Consider the following 14,957-nt stretch of genomic DNA (forward strand, 5'->3'; position numbering starts at 1 on the left):
TGGAAGCACTAAGCGAGAAATATTCATACACCTTAGAAATGACCTTTGGTTATTCCCTGTTCCAAGAGAAACTGTTGGAACTTTGTCTTGTTACAATAATACGGAAAGAATAGACCCAAGTTACAAAACAGAATTACTGTTACAAAATGTGGGTACGATAACCATAAAACAAGGGTGTCGACTCGTAACTAAAGAGTCAACCGTCCGAACGCCGTTAATTACCACGAGCACAATGATAATAAGTCCAAAAATAACTAACTTCAAGGCGATCAACCTGTCGTACACTATTCCCAATTTACAAAACGAGGAAATAAAATCGTCGATATGGTCAAAAATAGAAAAGAATAAAGGGAAAATAAGGCTTACAAAAATAAGAGAAGCATTAGATTCGCAGATTCCCCTATTTACAAATGAAGACCAAAGATTAACGTATGTAGATAATAGATACGGATTGTTCTCGACCAATTTCTGGTGGAACATATTATTGGCCGTATGTTTCGTATTCGCGACTTCCCTGACCATAAGAACCCTATTGACTTGTAATTACGGAAAAATCCTGAGACTAAGAAGGCCAAAACCAAGAGAAGAACACGGGGAAACAGCTGAAATGCAGAGGTCAAACCCGAAACCCAATGAGAACGTCTAAGCCAAGAAATAGGGAAGACATTAGAAAACGAATGGGTATAGAAGTTTCCACTCGTCCTTGCTATGTCTCGTTCCCTCATTGTAGTGTTGTTTACGTAAAACCGTGTGATTATGACGCTGCAACATGTGTTTCTTAGACAGCACGGACATGCGTGAACAATGCAGGCATGAAATATGTTGTAAAATTAGACCTTAAACTTAACAACGTAGAGTAAATTATGTTTATTTAATAAGTATTGAAGAATTATATAAGCCCTTTATCGATGTTTCCATTCTCAAAACAAACTTGAAGACATCTCTGTTTTAGATTTCCCAATGGGAATTATGTCGTTTTATTATAACCAAAACAAAAAAATTTTGTTGTGAGTACTAATATCGGTGTATTTATTTAACTCTGTCCCGTAGCGTGGGGTTTATGTACCCAATTAATGCGTGACTTATTTGTACTATGAGTATTTACTTCAAAGAACGTGTGATTCTGCCTCGTTATTTTTATTACAAGAAGTGGAAGGAAACATTGGATATTGAGCATTATAATGAGTTGCCAAATACAGATACAACCTAGTAGCATCTATTTTCATCATATCTCAACCAACGAAGAGTACTCACCATAGACTCCAGGGATTTTTCATCCAAGCTTCGTCTACAAAAACAACAATTACCTTGGATCATTGTTTCTTCGACCACAAACCGTATTTCGTATCAGGTAACATTATATTTGAATCTCTGTGTCCAGTGCCTTATCGGACTATACAATCACATAAATGCTGAGAGCACCATCGATCAGTACAAGATATAAATACATAAATATCGCCTTTGATAATCATTATGGACCCCAGAATCATTTGACTGTATAGTGATGTTATTTGAAATTAAATGATATTTAACGATATTTGAAGTTAAACGATATTTAAATACATTTGAAGATATTTGAAGTTGAAAGTAAAGACAATTTGAAGTTTAATTCTGAGAACCCCATCGATCAGTACAAGATATAAATACAGAAATATCACCCTTGATAATCATTATGGACCCCAGAATCATTTGACTGTATAGTGATGATATTTGAAGTTAAATGATATTCAACGATATTTGAAGATATTCGAAGTTGAAATTAAAGACAATATGTTGAAAGAGTCACTATAGTTTGATGTCAACCCGCTACAAATCCAAACTTCAATTACCCCGTGATTAACCTAGGAATCACCGCAAGGGTTAATCGACGCAAGCCATGAGCTAACAATTTTATAAAAGATACAAATGAACCATTTTACGCGAGAATACATTCTCTATATGCCTCAAAATATCCTAAAAATGATATGCTGAGAAGAAAATAAACGCACGCCCAGTGTTCGACCCCTTAATGATAAGGCACCCTATGAACTTTAAAAAAAAGGGCAGGTGAGAATGAACCCTGATAGCATATGCCAACACCTGTAGTGGTAATCATCATTTCCCAGTTGACAATTAGAGAAAACTTGTCGTGTGAACACAATCAGACTCGAACTGTTCCATGAAGAAACCATAACGTAAATGCTTCAAAATTTTTGCCAAGACGAAAGGAGTGAAGGACAATAATTTACAACAGGAGGATGGAGTACACTTAAGACTCGAAGGTGATGAAATAGATGTGAATTTACATATGTTACTTCCTAATAACTTTGATAACTCAAAAATCCCAATAGCGAAAGTGTTTTAATGTTACCAGTGAATATGGTAAACCCAATATTGTTTGTTATAAATCATTCATGTATGTACCGCTAGACGTTCAAGTAGAATTAGATGTAGTATTATCATGCCATTCATTTACTGTAGCGTAGATAGAATGTAGTATGCCATATACACAGCAAAATAAAAAAAAAAGCCTTGTAAAAATTGAATTAAAAAAAAATCATTAGTATAGTAGCAAACATAGACCCATGAATAATCTTATCCGGTAGATGAAATGTAGATAGGGACGTAAAATAAAAAAAGAAAAGTAATAGGTAAAATGTTTAGTACTCTTGATTAAGCCAGAACATAAATTTAAAATAAATATGTAGAAGAAATAGTTAATAAATGGCGAACATTTTAAAAAGCCCAAAAGCCAGCAATTACTAATGACGGGGCGTAATTAATTGATGGGAAGGGTAAAACGTACCGAGAAAAAAATGCTATGTATCTCAAATACAAGAATCTATCCTTCTAAAGATAACTCGGACAGAAATTAAACGTCCCCTAATTGAGTTCAAATACCGCTTCCAAGAGTCTAAAATCTTAATCAGCAAAAAGAGAAATTGCGTTCTAGATTCAGTCAAACAACGACGCTAGTCGTTCGAATTTCGCTAAGATAATTAGTAACAAAAAAAAATCTACGCTCGATATTTCTAAGGAAGTTTAAATGGTAAGAACCGTGTGAACGCTTGAATCATCAGAAATATTTAAAAGAAATTATTGGACGAAAGGTTCGCATCCTTGGGGCCACTCGGGCCAATTGTGAGCCAGTTCTTACAGCGCAGGACTGAAGAGCTACGTTTGGTAGTGGGGTAGAAGTGCTTTTTGAAGATATTCGTACTTGAGAGCCAGGACCATTCAGACAGAAGTCTTAAATTCTTTCATGTTGTATCTCGGTCACCGTTATTGTCATTTGAAGTAACCCACTGCTGTTCACCTAAATATGCAAGTTTCAATAAATCTATTGCTTTTTTTATCTGTGTTTATTTCATTTTAGATTTCTGGATTCAGCCTAATAATAGCTAACTAGTTTGCATGTCTCTAAGGTAGCGCTCCCAGAGGAATCTGATCTCCAGATATCTCGAAGAGAAGAGGTCACATTTATATGACTACATATTTCATTTTCTCTCATTAATTGAGGGTGGCGTAGGCCTTGTTGGCATTATCTTCAGCTCTATAAGCGGCGCTATGGGAGAAATTAAAAGGTGTAAGTTCACGACCTTTGGGCATAATATTGCCTTTGACGCGGTCAGTATTTAGTACTATACCTAGTATAAACAGTCAATTTTTTTTATCGCTACAATAGAGTACCATTGGAAAAGCCGCATCGTGTCTCTGAGCAAGCATAGAGTACAATTGTTAGAGCCATAAGCATATTTCATGTAATTTTAAGATACGTGAAAAAAACAAGTTGAATAATTTCGAAGTCCAAAAAAAAATTTAGTCCAATAAAAAAAAGTACTACTACAAACAATATTTTTCTAATAGTAAAAGTTGCGACTAAAATTTCTATATCATTTTCATTTTGAATTTGGAAAATATTAAATGTGATTTCTTTTACTTTTAAGTATGTTACATGTCATTCTAAGAGAGGTAAAAAAAAAGTTGAACAAATATATCATGTTAAAAAAAAGGGGGGCAAAAAGTTAGGGGGGAGGGATATACACGCACCTTACTACTTGATTTGCAAGGATTTCTAAGGGTTGTTCTGAATTTCATTATTAAAATTCTTTTCTTGTTATCTACATCTCTCTTAGTATCAACTTTTTAGTACACTATAATGTTAGATCCTATTTTAAATTGACAACACTGTTCAAACACCACTTGTGTATTATACAGAACACATCGGAGAGGTAAAGCTCGGTCAACTCACAATGTCATTCTATCATCGTTAACTATTTTCATAGACTAATGTTGTCTCAAATTTATAACCAATTACCTGGGTTAACAAGCCCTTCGGGGTTACCTTAACTGGTAATCAGTTTAGCCCTTTTTCTTCTCCACCTTCATATGATCCAATTCGTAAATGTTAGCTAGATCTGTTTTTTTCCCTATTATTCAATTAATATCGGTCATACAGTCCAATTCGCGAATCCCTTACCCTTTTTTGCAAATAGAGTTAGCTTTTACACAAAATGAGTTAAAACCATATGCCAAACAATTAATTCTGAGTTTAGCATCCAATTTTTTAACTAGCAGTGACGCATTCTTAGCAAACTACTCTCAAGTTAAGGCAATTATCCAAAAAATAGGTGTTGCCTCAGAAACCAATCTGATTGCATTACATTATCTCGTCCATAGTTTCAAAAGATCACTTTGCTTGGAAAGGTACCAAGGGACATAGGTGTGAGAGGAAACTCACTCTCTTTGAAAAGGTGTAGGGGCCCCGTAGAATAGCATAGGAAGGAACATAAACCCTTAGAAATGGTACCTACTACTCTACTGCCGTTGCGCAAAGTTTCGATTAAAAAAAGGAAAACGGGGGGGGGAGGGAGTGGTAGAGCAATTTCTGCAAGAAAATATAGTGAATTGTTGTTTTTAACCGAAATATTTTTTAATCCAGCCATTTGCTCTAACTAAATTCCTGACTGTAGGTCAAAATAAAGCGTCTGCCCAGAAAAATGTTGCGTCCTTTTATGTTTAGGTGGATTCGATGCCATAAAGAATCAACCCATCTCGTCCATTATAGGCTTTTTTAGTTTGTGTGGCCAAACTATTTAAGATTTATTGGGTGGTCTGGCCGTAACTTGTAGAGTACGGATAAGAGATCCGAATAAATGGCAGAAAACTAAAAACCGACACCTACTTTCCGTGAAAATCTTAGAAAAACACTGTAACTTCTCTTGCTTTGTGCCGGAGATAGATATATTTATTTTTAGGAAAACGTATATCATTATGAAGTGTAAATTTTCTTTTTTGAGCAAACGGAGCAGAATTTTCTTTTTAAAATTCAGGAAAGGGTTGTCCCTAAAAAGGTTCTAGTATACATGCTAGGAAAATGCTAAAAATCACCTCAAACGAAATGCCATTCGATTAATTTAACTGCTCTTCAAATATTCTGTGGTGCAACCCGCTTTGATTGAAAATTTTGCCGACACAATTTTATTGTATTTCAATCAAATTTCATAATAAAATGACCAGTTCTCAATAGGTTTCAATGATAAGCAGTCCCTTGGGAGTATAATGAATTTTTTGCCTTTGTGACTGTCAGCCGACGTTGAGGCTCACAAAATGATGTTTAAGGTACCGAATCCTCTTAAATATATACTTGATGGCGCCAGTCATAACAAGAGTAACAAATACACCGCTAGGTTAGTTAATACTCAATTAAAACACTAAGTCTTATGCATCTCATGATCCATATTATGAAGGAATCAACAGTTCATTTGGGACGTATGATTTTATTTCAGAAGTGCATGCATTTTAGTATTGATGGCGTAGGAACCGTTATTTAAGACGTCTATTATGTCTTGGAAGTTTGGCCTTGTTTGTCAATTTTTCTGCATCATTAATTAAGCTAAAATTGATGTGTCGAATACTTATTTTTAATGAGGAACTTCATGTTTTGTCTTTCAATTCCTTTAACAAATTGTGTTCTTTTAGAAGAATATAAACTATACCAAGAAAAACCAAAACAACAAAGAAGAGTGGCAATCGATAGTTGTTATGCATATCGCTTCAAGGGATTGTGGTATGACCGTTTGAAGATATGTTTTTTTAGGAAGGAGGGGGGAGGGTTCAGGAAAAAGAATAATAAATAAACTTAGGAAATTGTGCCAGTTTTGCGTTTTTGTCTTCCTTGAGATGGGGATGACTGCTATTTGTTTGATGGCCACCTTACGAATTCGTACCCTTTTGAAAATTTCTGTAACCTAGAATATTAAGTGCTTGGATTGTTTGTTTACCTTTCTAACATACAGTCTTAAATCGAATGGATCAGTTGAGTCAAAACTTGCAACATGTGACCTTCCGTGACAGGAGAACGTCTAAGAAGGAGGCATGTCAAGTTTTGTCTTGTATGCAAGAGCACCAAACTTGAAATATGGCCATCTCATAATGTTTGCCCTGCATCAGTTTAGCCATTGTAACGACAAGTACTGTGTGCCTACGGTTTTTGTTAAAAAAAAAAAATAATTAAGGCTCATCATTTTCGTATTGCGGTGAAAAATTGTAGGACAGATTGGAAATAGACAGGGTTGCAGGTAAGAGGGGGTACTCCCCCCAAAATCCTAAGGTGTCGACATGCAGTGTCGACATCTTGGAACTTAGGGCGTTTATAAAATTTAGCTTACAGGTCTGCATTTGTCGGAGAGCTGGACGATTTTATCGGAACATTCTTTTTATACCCTCCCTCCCAACTCAAAACCCTAGGTTTGCACCTGGTTTTTATTGTTTTAAAAAAAAGTTGTGAGAAAGAGTCTAACTTTAGCGTAAAGAGCGAGTTGAGGAGGGGACAGCCCCTTTCATGTACAGAATAATTTCTGTTTGTTTTAAGTTTTAATGTCGCTCCTTACTTTGAGTTAAAAAAAACTTGTTTTTTTATTTATTCTATCTTAAGGCGGAACGAAATAGCAAAACACCAGGATATCTCTAACATGTTGAATATTTTTAGTTTCTGTGGCAACCGCAGATACTTAAGGACATTGATTTTTGGTTTCTATTTATTGCCCTGATCAAGTACTATAAGCTGTGTTGGCTTCTTTTCTTTCTTTTTTTTACTGGGCTTTCTAAATTAAGCTTTTTCATGCAATTCTATTCCAATTTTTTTTTAAGAAAACGATACATAAAAGTTTAATAGTTTTAACATGGACTTGCAGAGGGTTTTGAGAAGAATAATTTGGTTCTTAAGTTTTTTCGCAATTACCTCCAAGAAAATACTTTTTCATAAATCTAGTTTTGATACTGCACTTTGTTACCACCAGTTTTATATTGGGGACTCGTGAATGATTGAATATAAAGCTTAAACAGGTGGTACATAAATACGGGTATCATAACGCTCAAGGTAATAAGATGCCAGTGATCCGGTCAGTAGATTCCAGTCAAAGATTTTGAACCAGAGGAAAGAAATGCAACACAAAAAAAAGGACGTTTGCAAACTAGGTAGTTTGCAAAAGTACTTTGTGGAACATTGAAAAGAAGCAGAATAACAGAGAATTTAGCTTAGCTACTCTGCAGAAACCGAGGGAAAATTAAAGCAAATAAACAAAAAGCTTGGACAAAACAGGCTTCCACAACATTTAATCAACTCGAATGAGGCACCATTTCAAGAAGAATCTACAGCGGAAACACAAAAACTGAATGTTATAACTACTGCTCGCGGTTCAGTATCAGATAAAAAAAAATCTCGTACTTTTGAGAGCCAGCATGCATATGGTGTGTTTTGCTTTTGTTTAATATCGCCCTCAACATTTTATGACAGTAGTCGCAATTGAAAGTAGTTAAAATCTCAAGAAGCGGCAGTTATAGTCCGGAGTAGTCGCATTTACAAGTAGTTGTAGTTCCAAACGCAAGTAGTCGCAATTGTAGTCGGAGTAGTGGTGGCCCTGAAAGTTTCAAGTTGATAACCTTATTCCTAAGAATAAGGTTATTCCGTTATTCCTAAGATATTGCAGATACACTATTTGGACACTTGGATGCGCATTATGTCTTTGGTTTAGTTTAACATACCCCTCAACATATCTTGAAGCTCCGCCTTATACCCTTAGCCTTCTCGGACACATCCTGTATTAAACATTCCTCTGTTACTTTTAAATCCTGCATGTAGACAATGGGCAAATTGCAGAATTTATAATCCTTTCGCCAGGGGTTTTAGAAACAGGGTATCCCCAGAGGCATAGTTATCAGGATTTTGACTGTTTTAACAAAGTGGCTTTATCAAAATTCATCAGTCTTCAGGCAGACATTTAAATAAGCCTGATTGCCCTCCAACCTCTTTCTAACTTCCCCTTCAACAAGCCCTAAAAGTTTCAACTTAATACCGTCTGGAGTTCCGAGAAATTGCTAATCACCCTTTTGAAAACTGCATGCACATAATGTATTTTTGATGTTTTTCAATATCCCCTTAAAAATTTCCTGAAGTACTCACAAGTAGAAGTAATCGCATGTAGTTGCAGTCATAGTCACAAGTAGTCGCAGTCGTAGCAGTATTAGCAGTAGTGGTGTTCCTGACAATTTCAAGTTAATACCCTTATGTGCTCCTAAAATACTGTAGATACGCCTTTTTCATATCCTGAATGCAAATAGTGTCTTTTGATTTAGTTCAACATACCACTGAACATTCACTGAAGTTTCAAATTACTACTCTGGCACTTCTCGAACAAGCCAAGGGTCTCAATGATAAATCCTGTAATCCTGTAGGAGTAGTGGTGGCCCTGAAAGTTTGCAAATTAGAATCTTTATTGTTTGTTTAAGTGTAATATCTGGCATCATTAACCTTCTCGTTAAATTGAATTTGTCTGAAGAACTGGTTTAGCCTGCCTACCAGTCCAGTGGAAAAGGCAGGCAAGCCTAGCAGCCCCAACCCCAGGGGTGCAATTGGGGACCCCCAGGTACAGTCTTTTTATTTTTCTGCCTGGTGCCTACACCTCTCCTTCACTGTAATTAGAACCTTTTTATAATTGCTAGTGCCAGCCGGAAGATCCCTTGCCTTTTGCTGTTGGCTTGTAGCTTGATTAGCCTAGTTTGGAGTTCATTTTAGCCTACATCATGGGTGACAACTCAAAAAAGAGCTATAGACCACCTAGTCACAGAGAGATGAGATCAGACTGCTCCATCCAGTACAGTGGAGCTGAATCTATCAATGAGCAGATTACTATGCTCACCTCAAACATTAACACCCTTAAGAACAAGCAGAAGCTAATTGCAGATTCACTTAATGACCAAAACCTTAAACCTACTATGGCAGAAGTTGTCAGTGAGGCACTGTCTAATGAGGTTGGTTCTTTGGTTGAGGCCTCTGTTAAAAAACTTGCCTCTAGTCTTGTGCCTGCTGCTTTTGATGCTAACAACATGTAAATTATTAAACAAGAGGTATACAATAGTCTTAAAATGAATTTTGATGTGCTTGTTGAAAAATCACTAAAACAATATGATTTGAGGATGTCAAAGCTTGAATCATCTCTTCATTTGCTTGACTCAGGTTTGTCAGAGCTGCAAAAATCTCTGAAACCAATTCAACTCAATGTGGATCGTCTGAGCGATCAGTTTGACCAAATGAAAATTTCAAATCAGCTGATCCTAATTGGTTTCAAAGAAGACCCTTATCCAGAAGCTTCTGAAAGCAAATTTCTTGGATTTTGCAGTACTAGATTTCCTGGTATTCCTCTGACTAAGAATGACATAGTTTCTGTTAGAAGGATCGGAAAACAAGGCTCAGGTTTGAAATCTCGCCCACTTGTTGTGGAATTTTGTAGTCCAAGAATGCAGCAGCTTATTCTTAGAGAAAAGAAAAGTTTGCAAGGTAGCGGTGTCTTTATTTCTGAGTCACTTACAAAGCCTAGACTTCAGCTACTTAACTATGCTAAATCAAAGCTTGGGAAGAGGTCTACATGGTCTAGTGGAGGAGAAATACTTACCAAGCTTTCTGATAGTAAAGTGATCACTGTTAAAGAGGCATCTCAAGTTGATGTTCTCCATCAGTCAACTACAGCCCATCCAAGCCCCTCCCAGGACTGTAATAAACCATTTTCCCCCTTCTAACTCTGTCGTTTTGTTGTTGTTTTTTAACTCTATGATTTAATGGTTTTGCTTATGCTTGCATTTATGTTGTTTTACATTATTCTTTTAAATGAATTCCATAAACCGTTGATAACTCTTTCCTCTGGTTGCTTCTTTATTGTTTTGCCTTTTTCTTTATTTTGTTTTTGCCTTTGTCCTTGTAGTTGTTTGTTATTTTTTATTTTTTTATAGCTTTGTAGCTTGTTATTGTTCTTTGTCTTGCAGGTTTTTTTTTCTTCTCTTTATTTTCTTTGTTCCCTATAAGTTTCACCTTTTTAGTTTCAATTTACCCTCTGCTATTTCAACCTGTTTGTTTGATATCTTGTTCATTTGTGAAGATATTGTATGCATTTGTTATGTGTGGTAAATCTGGCTGATTTTTCTTTTCTTTTGAATTCTTCTATTCTTAAATCAGTTACCTTTGAGCAACCAAGTAGTGCTCTGGTCTTGTTTTCACTGATCTGTCTGATCACTGCCCTATTTATCTATCACTTTTTGTGCCTAAAACTGAGATTGCTGTGAATGAGCAAGGTGAATCTTCTTTTAGAACATTTACAGATAAAGAAATTTCTAATTTAATTCTTAGTCTTCAGAGTAATGACTGGTCTAGTGTTCTTGAAGCTAATAATGTTGAATGTGCAACAAGTTTATTTGTCTGTCGTATGGGAGCTCTGTTGGATAAGCATTTTCCTCTTAGGAATAGACCAAGGAATTCTATACTCAAATGCCCATGGATGTCCATAGGTCTGATCAATGCTACACATATGAAGGCGTCTCTGTTCAAGGTTGCATGTAAGAGTAAAACACAGGATGATCTGACACAGGAAGTATACACACATTATAAAAATGTACTTACAACTTCAGTAGGTGCAGCCAAAAAGCTTTATTTTTCGCGTCGAATTGATGAGTGTAAGGGGAACTTGCGAAAGGTTTGGAATGTAGTTGATGAAGCTATTTCTCACAAAAAACTCAAACAGTCCCCCCCATGTCATTACAGGAGTGCTGATGGATCTATTGTGGATAAAAATTCTTCAGCAAACGCCTTCAATTCGTATTTCCCCACTTTTCCTTCAGTTCCCATTCAACCCAAGAGCAGAGTAAGTAGTTTTCCCATAGCAGAAAAGTCATTTTTCCTTTCCCCATGCAGTGATATTGAAATTTATAGTATTATTTCCAAGTAGCCGTTCAGTTGATGGTTTTGGTTTGAGTAATAATTTTCTTAAAAAAATTGGTCAGTTTATTTCTAACCCCATCTCACACATAACTAACCTCTATTTTTCTTCTGGTGTTTTCACTCATTTCTTTAAAGTTGCTAATTTTTTACTTTTGCATAAAAAAGGTGATTCATCTCTAATTTCAAACTATAGACCCATTTCTCTTCTTCTGTCATCTATAAGGTTGTTGAAAGAGTAGTGTATCGTAGACTCTCTTCATTTGTTTTTAGTACTAACACGACTGCAGGAAATTCTCTCATAACTAACCATCAGTATGGTTTTCGTCCCACTTTCTCTAGGACAGTGAAGGCTACTTTTCTTCTCCCTCGGCTTTACCCTTCCTCTGATTTTTATAATGATACTGGAATAGCTCCGCTGGATCACAATGTGGGTAAAAGTAATCTTTATTTAGCGCATTCTGCTTTTCTAGGTACACTTCCACCGCCTCTGCAGCAATTTTTTTCACGGACAGGCTCAGATAGGTACTCGACTTTTTTACGTAGTTCTTCTCGTAGACTTATTTTGCCCAAACGTTCATTTACAGCAGCCCAGAGGTCTCCTGTTTATAAATCAATTCTATTATGGAATTCAATCAAACCGGATGTCCCGTTATTTCTGTCTGCAAAGGCAGTTATTCGTCGTGTCTTTCCAGTTTAGTAATTTCTCTCTCCTTCGTTTATTTTCCCTGTTTTCTCTTTTCCTTGTGTTTCTCCTTTTTGTGTTTTTCCCTTATATATCGTTATTATTATATTTTTATAATTTTTTTTTTACTGTATGGTAGTGTTTATTCTCTTTAATCTTTATTTCATATATATTGTTTGATTTAGAGTAATATTTATGGTTGTTTTAGTGCTTTATTATTGTGTTGTAAGGCCCACAACAAGCCAAGCTTCTTGGGCCAAATAATTTTTCTTTATGTTTGTAATAGAGTTTAGTATTAATAAAATGATTGATGATTGAAGGAATAGGCAGATTGTAATTTACAATACTCACCCCAAAGGCTTTGGGGGGTGTTGCTTCCCCAGAGACAGAATTTTAGACCTTTGGGCTATTTTGAATAAAATTAAAATCACTTTAAAATCACTGAACCAGAGGAAAGAAACGTTGCACAAAAAAAAAGGACGTTTGCAAACTAGGTAGTTTGCAAAAGCACTTTGTGGAACATGGAAAAGAAGCAGAATAACAGAGAATTTAGCTTAGCTACTCTGCAGAAACCGAGGAAAAATTAAAGCAAATAAACAAAAAGCTTGGACAAAACAGGCTTCCACAGCATTTAATCAACTTGAATGAGGCACCATTTCAAGAAGAACCTACAGAGGAAACAAAAAATGAATCTTAAAACTACTGCTCGCGGTTCAGTATCAGATAAAAAAAATCTCGTTGAATGATTAATCTCGTACTTTTGAGAGCCAGCATGCATATGGTGTGTTTTGGTTTTGTTTAATATCGCCCTCAACATTTTATGACAGTAGTCGCAATTGAAAGTAGTTAAAATCTCAAGAGAGCGGCAGTTATAGTCCGGAGTAGTTGCATTTACAAGTAGTTGTAGTTCCAAACGCAAGTCGTCGCAATTGTAGTCGGAGTAGTGGTGGCCCTGAAAGTTTGCACATTGGAATCTATATTGTTTGTTTAAGTGTAATATCTGGCATCATTAACTTTCTCGTTAAATTGAATTTGTCTGAAGAACTGGTTTACCCTGCCTACCAGTCCAGTGGAAAAGGCAGGCAAGCCTAGCAGCCCCAATCACAGGGGTGCAATTGGGGACCCCCCAGGTACAGTCTTTTTATTTTTCTGCCTGGTGCCTACACCTCTACTTCACTGTTATTAGAACATTTTTAAAATTGCTAGTGCCAGCCGGAAGATCCCTTGCCTTTTGCTGTTAGTTTGTAGCTTGATTAGCCTAGTTTGGAGTTCACTTTCGCCCACATCATGGGTGACAACTAAAAAAAGAGCTATAGACCACCTTGTCACAGAGAGATGAGATCAGACTGCTCCACCCAGTACAGTAGATCTGAAGCTATTAATGAGAAGATTACAATGCTCACCTCACACATTAATACCCTTAAGAACAAGCACAAGCTAATTGCAGATTCACTTAATGACCAAAACCTTAAACCTACTATGGCAGAAGTTGTCAGTGAGGCCCTGTCTAATGAGGTTGGTTCTTTGGTTGAGGTCTCTATTAAAAAACTTTTCTCTAGACATGTACCTGATGCTTTTGAGGCTACCAATATGTAACTTATTAAATAAGAGGTGTACAATAGTCTTAATATGGATTTTGATGTGCTTGCTGAAAAATCACTAAAACGATATGATTAGAGGATGTCAAAGCTAGAATCATCTCTTCATTTGCTTGACTCATGTTTGTCAGAGCTGCAGAAATCTCTGAAACCAATTCAACTCAATTTGGATCTTCTGAGAAATCAGCTTGACCAAATGAAAATTTAAAATCAGCTAATCCTATCTGGTTTCAAAAAACACCTTTACACAGAAGCTTCTGAAAGCAAATTTCTTGGATTATGCGGCACTAGATTTCCTGGTATTTCTCTGACTAAGAATGCCAAAGTTTCTGTTCGAAGAATTAGAAAAGAAGGCTCAGATTTGAAATCTCACCCACTTGTTGTGGAATTTTGCAGTCCAAGAATGCAGCAGCTTATTCTTAGAGAAAAGAAAAGTTTACAAGGTAGCGGTGTCTTTATTTCTGAGTCACTTACAAAGCCTAGACTTCAGCTACTTAACTATGCTAAATCAAAGCTTGGGAAGAGGTCTACATGGTCTAGTGGAGGAGAAATACTTACCAAGCTTTCTGATGGTAAAGTGATCACTGTTAAAGAGGCCTCTCAAGCTTATGTTCTCCATCAGTCAACTACAGCCCATCCAAGCCCCTCCCAGGACTGAAATAAACCATTTTCCCTCTTTTAGCTCTGTCGTTTTGTTGTTATTTCTTAATTCTTTATGATTTAATGGTTTTGCTTATGCTTCCATTTATGTTGTTTTACATTATTCCTTTTAAGTGAATTCCATAAACCGTTGATAACTCTTTCCTCTCGTTGCTTCTTTATTGTTTTGCCTTTTTCTTTATTTTGTTGTTGCCTTTGTCCATGTAATTGTTTGTTATTATTTAATTTTTTTTAGCTTTGTAGGTTGTCATTGTTCTTTGTCTTGCAGGTTTATTTTTCTTCTCTTTCTTTTCTTTGTTGCCTATAAGTTTCACCTTTTTAGTTTCAATTTACCCTCTGCTATTTCAGCCTGCTTGTTTGATATCTTTTTCATTTGTGAAGATATTGTGTGCATTTGTTATGTGTGGTAAATCTGGCTGATTTTTTTTTTCTTTTGAATTCTTCTATTCTTAAATCAGTTATCTTTGAGCAACCAAGTAGTGCTGGTAAACAAGAGGCCCACACACTTGACCCTCTTCTTGAATCCATGGTTAATTCTAGTTGCAATTATCACACTATTATTGATTTTTGTGATAAAATTATGCCTTCTCTCTCTTTAAATAGTTGCTTTAATGTATTTTGTTTGAATATACGTGGGATACGAGATAAGTGGGATTGTTTGAAATCATATTTGTGGTCTGATAATTCTTGCCCTTTTGATGTAATTGGTTTAACAGAAACATGGTCATCAGATACTGACAATTTAACAGCTTATGAAATGCATGGTTAT

The 14,957-nt window shown here is 35.9% G+C and overlaps 1 protein-coding gene and 1 pseudogene across 1 annotated transcript in view; one reads left to right on the forward strand and one right to left on the reverse strand.

Annotated features, from left to right (window-relative positions):
- Positions 1-14,957, reverse strand: part of LOC148955424 (uncharacterized) — a 173,979-nt gene that overhangs the window by 31,557 nt on the left and 127,465 nt on the right. The window lies entirely within an intron of this gene.
- LOC148955425 (uncharacterized) lies at positions 9,064-9,770 on the forward strand (annotated as a pseudogene).

This window comes from Artemia sp. Qi Xiang Cuo, chromosome 2 (genome assembly GCF_049724085.1).
Source record: "Artemia sp. Qi Xiang Cuo chromosome 2, ASM4972408v1, whole genome shotgun sequence".
Classification (NCBI taxonomy): Eukaryota; Metazoa; Arthropoda; class Branchiopoda; order Anostraca; family Artemiidae; genus Artemia; species Artemia sp. Qi Xiang Cuo.